This window comes from Poromitra crassiceps (genome assembly GCF_964638095.1).
Source record: "Poromitra crassiceps genome assembly, chromosome: 1".
Lineage (NCBI taxonomy): Eukaryota > Metazoa > Chordata > Actinopteri > Beryciformes > Melamphaidae > Poromitra > Poromitra crassiceps.
Genome location: NC_139623.1, coordinates 61,106,015 through 61,120,773, shown reverse-complemented (window position 1 = coordinate 61,120,773; position 14,759 = coordinate 61,106,015).

Here is a 14,759-nt window from a genome sequence, read left to right as displayed (position 1 = left end):
AAGCGCTGCAGCCTTTTCTTATTCTTGTCTTTTGTTATTGTTATTGTTTTGTCTACTATGCACTTTGAGGATGGTGTTGGTTGTCGTTTTGCACTGTTGTATGTATCGATGAGAAACAAGTGTCTGAGGATGCAAGACAAATTTCGGACTCTGTCTGACAATAAAGTAATATCTTATCTTATAACGTTAAACTGTGTGAACCAGCTGAGTATCATTTTACATTACAGCTGCTAACCTGCAAAACGCGAGCAAGAAGATGGTAGAGAAAAGTGTCCTGTCCAGTTACATGCATGTGTACATGTTACATGCATTGTTACACCCCTATTTTGGATGCATGCAGAAATGAGAAAATTTAAAATGAGGCATTCTATAGAACAGAAAGAAAACAAAGTAATGTAGCTATATTTGGACTGGTGGGCTTACTGATGAATGTGAAGATGTTTGGATGCATGCAGAAAACCAGAAAAGGAAGAATACTATAGAACAGAAAGTTGTAATAGGCTGAATTAGGGCTGCACGATATATCGTTTACACATCGTCATCGCAATGTGCGCATGCGCGATAGTCACATCGCAGGACGTGCGATGTCAAAAGCAAATTAACTCGTCATGTTGCTTGATAAACTCTCACTTTAGGGGTAGCCTACTGAGTGAAATGCAGTCTCTCTCAAAGGAGAGAGACGCCCCATTACTGTACTCACTCATTTAGTGCTTAGCTTCAACACAACAAACATGCACAGAGCTCAATTTAATTATTTGTGCTTATGTTGCGTTGCTGACAGTAGCCGATGTGATTGCGGAGGCGGACTTGTCCACAGATTGCAGCGCACTAGCATACAGCAGTCTGGCTGCTGTAACTCAACATGTCCGTGGAGTGGAGATATTTACTCTTGAAACACCAAAAAGCAAGACCGCAACTTATAATGACACGAAGGCTAAAGTGATTACTGAGAAGTTGTCCGTGTATCACTGCGGCTGTCTCTCCCCTTCAGTCTCTGATGTTGCATCACATGATAGCAGTAACGTTACGGTTAGAGTTAATCATACATAGCGACTCATTTACACAAAACATGTCAGTGAAAATAAAAAGACAAGAGACATATCTGGGCAATTAAATGTATATTTATTACTTTTCATGAATGAATTGTTTGTCACCGGTCGGCTGCATGTGAATCCTCGTCTCTCTGTACTGCCCTGCGTGCGCTCAAAAACCGGAACTCCCCAAATGCGGAGTGTACCACTTGGTAGTTTCTGGAGGGGGTTTCCGGGGGGTCAGACCAAGTGTGTAAAGTGGCAGGGGTGTTTCATTGTTGATTTATTGAAACGTTAGAAGAACGAAAGAAGTTGAAAGCAGTGATTATAATCAATTAAATCTAATGTTTTTCTGCAAATAGCATCATTGGGAGGTAGATTCTGGCACTCAATATTAGGGGTGGGCAATATATCAATTGTATATCAATATTGTGATATGAGACTATATGGTCTTAGATGTTGGATATGGTAATATGGTGATACAGCATACATGTTGTCTTTCCCTGGTTTTAAAGGCTGCATTACACTAAGTGAAGTGTAGGCTAGTGACATTTTAAAGTAGAATGTTATAACTCACTCACTTTTTCATGTATGTAAGTCATGGAAATCCATTGGTCAAAATGTGTATGCACCCTGATAGATGACGCTCTGAGGCCTACCAGTAGGCCACAGCCCAGTGGTTGAGAAACATTAAAATACCTAATTTCACCTCCAAAATCAGATGGACTCCTCTACAAAATCACCACAATCATTCTAGAAGTATTATTTTCTTTAAAATAGAGCTATTCTGGTAATCTGGTGAAAATCTGTATTTTTTCATATCGCAATATATATCGCAGGGGTGGGGAATATCGCAATGTCAGTTTTTTCCAATATCGTGCAGCCCTAGGCTGAATGTTGTGTATATTTTGTTGAAATATATTGATGGATATGAAAATGCACTTTCTGTTTCACTGTAATATTACTGGTAAGTGAAAGTTAGTATAAGTCAGTGCACATTCTTTTATGCATGGTGTGTGGGTTTCAGTGGCAATGTTTTCTTTCCAAACCGGCTGTTTGTGAAAGAACATGATTAGATGGCTAAACCTACAGTTTGTGTTTGTTAGTTACAATTATGCTGACAGGACACATAAATATGGCTAAAAAAGGTTAAAAGAAACCTATTTTTTTTATTTAAAATGAGATATTCCTCTAAATATGGCAAAAAAAGGTAAAAAAAAAAAGCTCAAGCCGCCTCCCCTCCTGCCATCCTCGACCCTACCAACTTTGAGACCAAAACGACGCCCTTGCATTCACCTTAGAAAATTCCTTTCTTCCCCAAACTCCAGCTGCATAAAACAAAACTGGTGACACACATGCATCATAAAGCTTTGAAAATGTAGCATAACCAAGATTTTTACAGGTTTTCACTTGACTTATGACTGAACCCAGGGCTCTACCAGCAGTGTCGGCCAACACACTTACGCCCTCTTCAAACGTAGAAAATTCATCAAAAGTCAAACCCAGATATTTATATGAACTGGTATATGCCAATGACATAGCTCCAACATGAAAATCAAAAAGTGCTTCTCCTTGTAGCCTACCTGATTTCCGGAAATGTACAATTTGAGTTTTTTCTCTATTAACTAATAATCTCCATTTCCTACTCCAAAGATTAACAACATTTAACATCATCTGCAGCTCTTTCTCATTCCCTGCTTGTGATGCCTGGTGAGTGAGGAACTTGTTTTGAGTGCTCCCTGTGTCCTGTGCACTATCCACAGCCTCTCGCTGGCTGCTGGCTACATAGGGGGAGAGGCAGCGGTGCCATTGCCAGCGGACGAGACTCCTCTGTGGAGTTTACTCGCTCAAATAGCTTTGTACTACAGTGTCTCTCGAATACGGGGCAGTTCAATATGAAACACGTCTTTTTGTTCACAAATACGGGACGATTCCGTATTTTAACGGACGGTTGGCAACCCTAGCCACTGCAGCTGAACTAAATTAAGTTGGCAGCCCTGTGTAAACACACTCACGCACTTATATGAGTTACCGCTATGTGCGTAAACGCGGAAATCAGATTATTCTCAGTCATATGTGATTATTGTATGAAACTGGCGTGGCCCCAGTCAGATCAGAGCAGTAAACGGTCCGCTTGACATCATTCATTAGTTCAGTCTGTATCCATGCTGTTGTTTGAACTCACCGTCACACATCTCGGCTGCCGTCCATGGCTCGCATCAGTCTCCTCTTCTGAAAAAGGAAAAAATACAAATAAAGTAGAAATATAATGAAGCGTAAATCCCTTCAGGGGAAGCTGTGGTTCCGCTCTCAGTAGTAGACCATTGTAGTAGACCTCTGTTGCGTGAGCAAGAATAAGACAGCTGTATTCTGTCAGAGCTGGCCAATATATGAAGTTCCGGTGATGTTTTTCAAAGTAAAAGAACGATTCTGCACAATTATAGAGCAGACAGGGGCGATTGAAAAATGATTATTTTCCACATTAAACTAATAAACTAAGCATTTAAATGAAGCTATACAATACAAATTATGTTTGTGTATGACAATAACTGTTTCAATAACATTGAGAACGTTCTTCTCAGTATCTTAATAGCAGTATAGCGGCTGGTGCATTTTTGTCCAGGGAGGGCTATACCAAATAGCCCATGACCTGTAATGTGGTCGCAGGTCAAATCCCCCTCCCCTAAATGATGTCCGAAACAGATTCCTCAATAGGCAGTTTTATTCATATTATCATTTTAACGCATATCTGCGCCTTCTCTTTGTATGGCGAGTCAGTTTACAAATACATCTTAAAGCAATTCAATTTACAAATACATTCTTAGAGCAATTCACTAGTGGCGAGTAAAAACAGTGACACAGGCCTGGCTTCCAACACTCCTGTCCAACTTCTCCGGCATTGGCGCTCGCTTGGCTTTACACAGGCCCACCCGCCGAGCCTCGCAGCAGCCCCGGACACCGTTTACAATGTAGCCTCAGCTCGGCGATCCCCCGAGGAAAGCGTCTATCACCTCATGCCGCAAGGCAATCGGCGTCTTGCAGCCTAGCTGACAGCACCAGAGTCAAATCAACCGCCCTGAGCTCGGCGCGTCCTTATAACGTCACGAGCGCGCCCGCGGTAACCTTGACAACGAGTCACACAGCCTTACATTCACCCCCCCACAAAATAGATCATTGCCCCAATGATCGAGGCCAAGTTACTCTATATTACTGTTGAGGTTATCAATCAGCGTGGACAAAATATCTTTTAAAGTGCCCAACCAGAGACTGTTAACCTGGGCCACTACCTGAGCTCCCGCCCGTCGTCCTCGCCCTGGGACCGCAGATCTTGGCAGGTAGAATGGGTTGGAGTGGATGCCGGCCGTACTCCGGGCAGACCGCCGGGGCACCATTGGAGGGGGTTCCAGCTCATCCTCGGACAGCCCACTTCCAGCCCCCTGCTGTGATTCGGCATCAGTGAGATCCAGTTCTACACGCACTGCTTGTGGATCCACTTCATCCAAATCACTGGCCGGCCCAAGCAGTGGTTCAGGGTCCGCTCCATCTGATCTTACTTCCATAGAGCCTTTTCGCAGCAGCACCACTGCCTCCTCTTCCGACTCCTCACTCTCCAAACTCCTGCCCTGCCCCCAATCCATTTCGCCCACCCCCAAAGTCTGAGGTGCGGGCTGATCAGCACCACAGGGCCTGAGCTCCAGACGGTGTACATTACTGGGGCCCTGGGAACCGTCCACTGGAGCAATGGTGTAAACTGCCCCCTTGGGATTCGGACGAGATAGAACCTGATAGGGCACGGGCAGCCACAAATCCTGGATCTTATGCCGGCCCCTGAAGGTGCGATTCCGTTTATACACCAACTCACCCTCACGCAAAGCACTCTGCCGGGAAGGGGGTCCCTGGCTTCGTCTCCGAGCCTCTGCATGCAGCGCCATTTGTCTCTGTGCGTGCAAGTGAGCTGCCTGTACCTCCCGCTGGTGTGCGCAAATCCAATCCTCTGCCGTCCCATCAAACGCTTCTTCCCCCACCCCAAACAGAATGTCCACTGGCAGATTGGGCGAACGGCCAAACATCAAAAAGTAGGGTGTATAGCCAGTGCTGGAATGCTCTGCTGTATTATAGGCAAAAACCACACCTGGCAGATGGTCCACCCACCTCCTCTTTTTGTCTGGGGGCAACGTCCTCAACAGATCATGGAGGGTCCGGTTAAACCGTTCGCACTGCCCATTTCCTTGAGGGTGGTATGGAGTGGTGCGGCTCCGATTCATCCCGTATACTTTGCACAGGTTCTGGATGATTTCGGCTTCAAAACACCTCCCCTGGTCGGAGTGAATTCTTTGGGGCACTCCATACTTGTGGATCCACTCCTTCACCAGTGCCTTTGCCACAGTCACGGCCTTCTGATCTCGGGTTGGGACTGCCACCGTGAACTTTGAAAAGACATCTGTGAAGAGCAGTACGTTTTCACGGCCATCGCTGGACGGTTCCAATACCGTAAAGTCCATAGCCAGTACCTCCAGTGGTCGGGACGCCAACAGACTCCCCCATTCCGTCACCACCTTCGGCAGTGGGGCTTTGGCCACAATGCACCGTTTGCACCGCCGACAATATTCCTCAATTTCGGAGTGCATCCCTGGCCAATAGCATCTGGCCCGCACCAGCTGAAATGTCTTCTCTACTCCCTGGTGTCCATGACCATCATGCATGTGTGCCAGGGCCTCCGCACGCAAACTACAGGGCAGGAGCAACTGCTTCAGGCGCCCCCGTCTTGAGTCCTGGAGCTCCCGATACAGCACCCCTGCCTCCTCCCTGATGTAATCCCACTGCCGAAGGAGTTCCAGTGTCTCCCTGGCCTCCTGTGCCCGTTCTGTTTGAGTGGGTCTCTGTCCCTTCTCCCAATACTTCCTGAAGGCTGCGATGACAGCATCAGCTTGCTGCTGCGAAACCAGGAAGTTGCCAGAATACACCGGGAAGCTTGACGAGACCCCATGGCATTAACGGAAGCAGCGTGGTTGCCCCCCACCCCAGCAGACAGAGTAGTTCTGACCTGCTCAACAGTCTGCCATAGCCCCGGACCCTCAGCCTGCCCATACTGCCTTGACAGTCCATCGGCATTGGCATTCTGCTTCCCAGGCCGGTACCGCAACTCAAAGTCAAACTGGGTTAGCTCCGATACCCATCTCTGCTCCACTGCTCCCAATTTAGCCATTGCCAGGTGACTCAGTGGATTATTGTCTGTGAAGGCTATGAATTTGCGCCCCAGTAGGTAGTCGCGAAACTTGTCTGTAACGGCCCACTTTAAGGACAACAGCTCCAATTTCATGGCACTATAATTGCTCATGTTCCTCTCGGAACGTCGCAGCCCACGACTTGCATAGGCCACTGGCCTCCGGCCCCCCTCCCCGTCCTGCGACAGCACCGCCCCCAGCCCCTGATGGCTAGCGTCGATCTCCAGGAAAAAAGGCTTGGTGAAATCTGCGTACGCCAACACGGGGGCTGAGGTGAGCCGCATCTTCAGCGTCTGGAAAGCATTGTCACACTCTGGGCTCCACAGCTGGCAAAAAGGGATCCCCCCGGACCGTGAGCCACGCCCCTTGTGGGGACCCAGAGCTGAAAGGGCATGGAGAGGTGCCGCAAATACCCAACATATGGTAACGCAGCTCTCTCCTCTTTCCTGGGCTTCGGGGGCTACTATAGGAGGTTTGTGGAGAACTTCTCCCGTATTGCGGCACCTCTCCATGCCCTTTCAGCCCCGGACACCTTTACAATACAAAATGTAGCGTTAGCACACAATCCGGCATCCACACCCTTCACCACACACTTGCGCACACACATACCGTTTACAATGTAGCCTCAGCTCGGCGATCCCCCGAGGAAAGCGTCTATCACCTCATGCCGCAAGGCAATCGGCGTCTTGCAGCCTAGCTGACAGCACCAGAGTCAAATCAACCGCCCTGAGCTCGGCGCGTCCTTATAACGTCACGAGCGCGCCCGCGGTAACCTTGACAACGAGTCACACAGCCTTACATAGGCCTGGACGATGGGGTTGAAATCAATATGATAATCATAAGGATTCTTCTCAATATCAATATCATATGTTTCACATATGCAAAATCAGTGTTCATCTCATTGAACTGAATGGTGATGTCAAACAAACCATATATTTTCAAATAATATTCCTGCCATACCTGATCAGTTTTTAAGTAACATTTGCTTGTCATCATCAATTTAGACAGCAGAAATGTCACTATTAAAATAACTTCATATCATCACGATGATTCCACTGAAAGACAACAAACAATAATAGGCTATTGAATTATCGTCTACTCCAGCCCTAAATCAAGCTAGGCTAACGGACGTTACTAGCTACTAGAAACGTCTGAAAAAGACCCGAGTGTATTTCCTTTCTCTGTCTGTAGCCTGTTGTTTAATGGCGAGCTCAGGGTGATCTGGTCCAAGCTCTTTCACTCGATGCTTCTCCTGTAAAGTCCGTCTCTCAAACGGTGTCGTTTTGAGTGACTTCACAGAATTTTCTTTCTGCTAGTGTTTATATATACTGCGTCGCTACCCATCTATGTCACGACACTCACTCTAACATTGATAGTTTTGTGCCTCACAGCTCACATCTAACGTTACCCAATGTCACTGGAGGGGGGTGGGCTCTGCACCCTGGGAACTGAAGTGACAAGTAGAGAGGACAATGTAAATACTCATAGAGAATATAGCCTACTGTAAGAATCAAACAAGCACAATGCTAAAAGAGCCATCCATTCAATCCTCATGCATCCATCCATCCATCCATACCTGGCCATGTTAACCTGCAGCTCCTGGTGGCACCCCAGTGTGAGAGCCTCTGGATCTGGAGGGGCAACAGCACCTGAGGGACAAACTGCAACACCTTCACCAGAGCTGGATACAGGTCTCTGAGGCTACATCTTCACTAAGCCGTTTTCAAAGACCCCGTAGTAGTTGAAGCCTTCCCAGTCTACACTAGAGCAGGCTCCGAGCAGTCTCCGTCCATATTAGCTCATGCGAGACGCCCGCAATACGATGCTTTACATACACTGGGCATGCGCACGCCTCTATGTTTAGTACTGGAGTCCACAACAAGAGGGCAGCAACTACGCCTACGTTCAAGTCGAAGAAAAGACGAAGAAGAAGAAGAAGCAGCAAACTGTCAGAAAACAGCGTTACCTTTATGATCTTTTAATAATGTTAGTAGACACATAACTGTAGGCTATAGATCCCCGTTATGAGGCCAGTTTATCAAAAAATAACGCCTATTTCGAAATCGCACTTTTGAGGGCAGGGAATCCAGCCAGCACATCGACCATGGTAGCTGATGGAAGCTCAGAGCTGCTTGCTTCATCGACATATAATAAAGATTCATATTTATCTCAGTGGCCTGGACACATTTACGTCCGTGATACCGGGCAAAATGGTCTGTGCGGTTCTGTGGTGATTAGCTCATGTCTTTTTAGCATTATGATTATGATTTGATTCATTATGGAAGATATATGTTGGTTTAACAGATGCAAATGATTTCTTACATAGCCTCTGTTGAGTTATGTGTTCTCATCTGTAATATTGTTTATGTTTTATACCCAGTCTGTTAATGCGCTTGTATTGTAAGCTCGAAGTTATACGTCATGTGTGACGTGACTTCCTGTGTAACTGTCGTAAAGTCTGCTCTGTTTCCTCTTTACGTTATACGGAAGTCAGATGAGTAAGCGCGGGTAATTCATTCCATGGCTGCTGATGTCTTCCCGGTGATGCTGTGACGAACATAAATAAAAGAACATAAAGATATTGAAGTGTGATCCTTCCTCAACATGGGTGATGAAGAAAATCAACCTGAAAACGTAACAGGTTATGGGCCCAGGACGTACAGGCGCGGGACAGAAGGAAGATGGCAGAGATTAGTTTTCGACGGAGACGAAAACAACTTTGAACTCTGGCAAGTAAAGTTTCTCGGCCACATGAGAATACTAGGCTTGAAGGAGACGATACTCTCCGACACCGATCCAGATGAAGAAAAGAACGCGGAATGCTACGCAGAGCTAATTCAGTTCCTCGATGACAAAAGCCTGTCGTTGGTGATGAGAGAGGCGGCAGATGACAGGAGAAAATCCCTCCAAATGCTACAGAGCCATTACGCCAGTCAGGGTAAGCCCAGGATCATTGCTCTGTATACGGAACTAACTTCACTGAGAAAGCAATGTGAAGAAACAGTGACAGACTACATTATCCGAGCTGAAAAGGCTGTAACATCCCTAAGAAATGCCAAGGAAGTGATTAGTGATGGGCTAATAATAGCCATGATACTAAAGGGCCTTCCCGACTCATACAAGCCCTTCGTCATTCACACAACACAGAGCAGCGAGGAGCTAACGTTTACACAGTTCAAAAGTAAACTAAGAAGCTATGAAGAGACAGAAAAGTTTGACACTAAACCAAAATCTGACAACGTGATGAAAGTGGATATATCATCAGTAACTTGCTATGGATGCGGAAATCGTGGCCACATTGCTAGAGACTGCCACCAGAAAGGAGTACCTAAGTGGTGCAGCTACCACAGAAGCGCTACACACAGCGACGAGACGTGTAGGAGAAAACCCAGACAAAGAGATGATGCAAAACAAACTGCAGAAAGGCAAGGAAACCAAGGGGAAGAAGAACAAACATTTGTGTTTAAAGTTAGTCAAAGATTTCTCCCTGACAACATTAAGAGAAAGGGACTAATGGTGGATTGTGGAGCTACATCACACATCATAACAGAGAAACACAAATTCACAAGATTTGACAATACTTTTGACCCAAAGTTACACTACATGGAGCTTGCTGATGGAACCAGGATGAACAACGTGGCAGTGGGAAAAGGAGATGCCGAGGTGTTTCTGCAGGACAAAGAAGGGAGAAGCGTCACTCTTACACTGAAGAAGGCCTTGTTCATACCATCCATCCTCAGAGCATAGTCTCTGTGAAAGGAGCCACAGCTGATGGAGCCAAAGTGATCTTCGAAGAGGGACATAATGAACTCATAAAGAAAGATGGAACCGTTCTCCCCATGGAGGTGCACGACAGGCTGTACTACCTGAGAACGGTAAATAATAACGAACACTTTGTTGATGACTACGTAAATGACATAATGTCCAGGGACAAAGTGAGTTTAACTTGTGATGTCAAAACATGGCATGAGATTCTGGGACACTGTAATGTAGATGATGTGTTAAAATTACCAGATGTGGTAGAGGGTATGACGATCACAGGGAACACCAAGGTGGACTGTAATGTATGCACTGAGGGAAAGTTCACCAACAACAGAAATAGAAAAACGGATGCAAAAGCTAGCGCACCGTTAGAGTTGGTACATAGTGACTTAGCAGGTCCCGTTGAGCCTACTGACAAAGATGGGCATAAGTATGCCATCTCATTCACAGATGATTTTTCAGGGGCAGTGTCTGTTTACTTCCTTAAACACAAGAGTGAAACAACAATGGCTACAGAGAAGTTCCTTGCAGACAGTGCACCTTATGGTAGAGTCAAGTGTATCAGAACAGACAATGGAACAGAATACACAGGCAATGCCTTTCAGTCACTTCTCAGGGATAAAGGTATAAGACATGAGACATCATGCCCCTACTCTCCGCATCAAAACGGCACAGCCGAGAGACAGTGGAGAACCCTTTTCGAAATGGGGAGGTGTTTATTGTTAGAAAAGAGGTTACCAAAGGCACTGTGGCCTTATGCTGTTCAAAATGCTGCTCATATCCGTAACAGATGTTACAATGACAGGATTAAAAATACCCCATATTTCATGTTAACAGGAAAGAAGCCAAATCTTGCCAAAATGTGGGTGTTTGGATCTGAGTGTTATGCGTACAACTATGATCACAAGAAACTAGACGCCAGATGTGAAAAGGGAATATTTGTGGGGTACAGTAAGAACAGCCCGGCCTACTTGGTATACAACCCACATACTCAAAGGGTGTCAAAACACAGACTGGTGAAATTCATTCGAAAGAACAGTGTTGAACAACAAACACAAACTGACGAATATGAGTCAGAAATCCAGGGATACGAAGGCAAAAAGCCTGGAAATGAAAATAGTAATGATGTGACACAAAATGAGAATAGTACAGAAAATCAGGTACTCAGTGGAGAGGAGGAGAATGTAAGCACAGACAACACTGATGCATCACAACCTGAAGACACTTCAGAAAACATAGTGATAGATGGGAACAAAAACAATGCAAATCCCAAACCTAGTCATAACCAAAACCAGCGCTACCCAAGAAGAGAAACGAGAACTCCAAAATACTTAGATGATTTCATATCGTCACCTTGCTAAACTAATGGCCTAAGTCACTTTTTTCTGAAAATGATATTTTTGCCTAAGTCAGCTCTTCAGGATGCTCCCCACCTCTGGTAAAACGGCCAACATCCTAATTGAAAAGAAAATGCTGTTTTTACCTCAATATTCGAATGGCCTAAATCAATAGTGTGACTAAATCAATCTAACTGTGACTTAGGCCATTTTATTTTTGCCTAAGTCACAAGACGACTTAGGCCATTTTACAAGCTTTTAAAATGGCATCTGCATCAAGAAAAAATAAATACTTCAACATAAAGGAAGCTCTTTGTATGTACAAACTGCTAGTGGGTTGGTTACGGGTGTAGCCTCAGCAAGTGGGACACTGATTAGAATGAAGAGGGCCAGAGGAACATATGCCAAGGGTGTTTATTTAAAGCGGATCCCTTGATGCAGATGTACAGGCAGATGCAGATGTACAAGCAGATGCAGATGTACAAGCAGATGATTTAGGCTTCAAATAATGCATCTGTACATGGCAATCAATAGGGAAGAACGAAAGCAGCCTCCTCCACTGCTGTCTGGAGCACACACTGAGTGTGAAGGCTCTTAGAGCCTCTTAAGTGCAGGTGTGTGGTGATCAGTCCAGAATTAGGTGCAGGTGTGCTTAGGGGAGGGAAAATGGCTGGAGGTGAGGGAGTGATGGGTTATGGGAATTGGAGTCCGAGAGTCACTTTTGTACAGCCGCCCCCATATTCACTAGTGAATATGTATACTAAGAAAAGTGACTAGAGGCAGAGGAATTGAAGGTAAGGAGAGTAAATGAGGCAAACCGTTCGGCTGTCATGGCCGCCCCATAGCAGGGTGAAATGGGGCAAGCTGCATGGCCGGTGGAAAAAGAGCCAAGACGGCCGGAGGCAGGGCTGAAGGGGCCATCTGGTCCGGAGGGCATCCAGGAGGCAGAGCAGACAGGTTGAGCAACCCCGGATGATGTCCCAGACACTGACGCCACAGACAGGACCTTTCCAGAGGCCGACCTGGATGCTGGTGACGCCGGCAGGTATACTCAGGGGGCCGGCCCGGATATTGTCGACTCCGGCTGGACTGTTCTGGAGGGTGGCGCCGAGGGATGGGAGCCACTGAAGATTGGCGCCGAGGGATGGGCACCAAGGGAGCAGATGGAGGTGCGGGGGCCACCAGAGCAGGGGGTGCAGGGGGCACCGGGACTGTAGCTGGGGGGGCCACCAGGACTGACGGTGCGGGGGGCACCGGGACTGGCAGTGCGAGGGGCACTGGGACTGGCAGTGCGGGGGGCACTAGGACTGGAGCCAGGGGGGCCACCGGGACTGGCGGTGCGGGGGGCACCGGAACTGGCAGTGCAGGGGGCACCGGAACTGGCAGTGCAGGGGGCACTGGGACTGGTGGTGCAGGAGGCACCGGGACTGGCAGTGCGGGGGGCACTGGGACTGGTGGTGCGGGGGGCACTGGGACTGGAGCCAGGGGGTCCACCAGGACTGGCGGTGCGGGGGGCACTGGAACTGGCAGTGCGGGGGGCACTGGGACTGGCGGTGCGGGAGGCACCTGGACTGGCGATGCGGGGAGCACCGGGACTGGCGATGCGGAGGGCACCAGGACTGGCAGTGTGGGGGGCACCAGGACTGGCGCCAGGGGGCCCACCAGGGCTGGCGGTGCGGGGGGCACCGGGACTGGCGATGCGGGCGGGGGGCACCGGGACTGGCGATGCGGGGAGCACCGGGACTGGCGGTGCGGAGGGCACCAGGACTGGCAGTGCGGGGGCTGGGTGAGGCACAGGGAGCGCCTGGGCTGGGTGAGGCACAGGGAGCGCCTGGACTGGGTGAGGCACAGGGAGCGCCTGGACTGGGTGAGGCACAGGGAGCGCCTGGGCTGGGTGAGGCACAGGGAGCGCCTGGACTGGGTGAGGCACAGGGAGTGCCTGGGCTGGGTGAGGCACAGGGAGCGCCTGGACTGGGTGAGGCACAGGGAGCACCTGGACTGGGTGAGGCACAGGGAGCGCCTGGGCTGGGTGAGGCACAGGGAGCGCTTTCCTTGAGTACAAGCATCCCTCTACCGCATCAAGCCTCCTCAAGAGGTGTCTCAAATAGTCCATGGTGTCTCGTGCATGTTGACCATGCTCCCGCTCAGGTGTAGGCCCAACTACATGGGGATGGTATCGTTGTGGGAGAGGGGGGTGCGATGGTGGATGATATCCCCACAACTGAAGGTATGGAGGTGCCCTTCTTCCCCCTACTGGCTGCTGGTTCCTCTGGTCCATTCCCACTTGCTGAGGCCCATCCGGGCTCGAAGGACCATGTACATGCAGCTGGATAGAACGCTCATCCATAGGGACTTGAGACTTGACTTGGACTTGCACCTCAAAGACTTGACTTGGACTTTCCCCTCAAAGACTTGACTTGGACTTGTCCCTCAAAGACTTGAGACTTGACTTGGACTTGCAAAAAATTACTTGTGAGCAGTGAAATTGTTTGAAATGTTAAAGGGTTAATTAAAACCCAGCAAAGAGCTGGAGGAAGAAGTGAGGAGAGGCACATGCCTCCTCAGTGTTTGATTTAATTGACATTTGTTTGATTTAAGAAGGATTTAAGTTTAAATTACAATTTGTTAAGAGTGACCCAGCAAAGAAGAGCTGGAGGAACAAGTGAGGCACATGCCTCCTCAGTGTTTGATTTAACTGACATTGTTTGATTTAAGAAGGATTTAAGTTTAAGTTTAAATTACAATTTGTTAAGAGTGACCCAGTAAAGATGAGTTTGCTTTATTAAATGAAAGTCAAACTGCCCTCTGTCTCCTGAGTCTCTATCTATGTGCTCCACTAGCGTTTTAAACTGTTTGTGGTCACAGAAGTGGGAATAAAAGATGTGCAGTGTTTTGCCTAAGTCAGCTTTAAAATTGCCTAAGATGCAACGGCATGTTCATAAATTGGTCATTTAATCCACTTATGCAACATGATTTGACATACAGCGTTGTTTGTATGGTAATAGTCATATATTGTCATAACCTTTTTGTGTGAAATGATTAAGGAATATCATATACTCTCTATTTAGTTCAGTTTTTTGTGTCTCCTGAAAAACTTGAAAATATGACTTAGGCCATTAGTTTAGCAAGGTGACGATATCAGATTTTAAGAATGATGATAAAACCCATGCAAATGTCGATCATTGTTACAGGGCAGTGTGTGGAGTCCCCTAAACCTATAGGGAGGCCCTGATGTCACCCGAGGCGCCCGGATGGGAACGCGCTATGAAGGAAGAGATGGACTCACTTACAGAAAATGACACATTTGAACTGACCTCCTTACCTGAGGGTAGGAATACAGTGGGGGGGAAATGGGTCTATGCCCTCAAAGAAAATGCTGAAAGAGGAAAGATATTTAAAGCTAG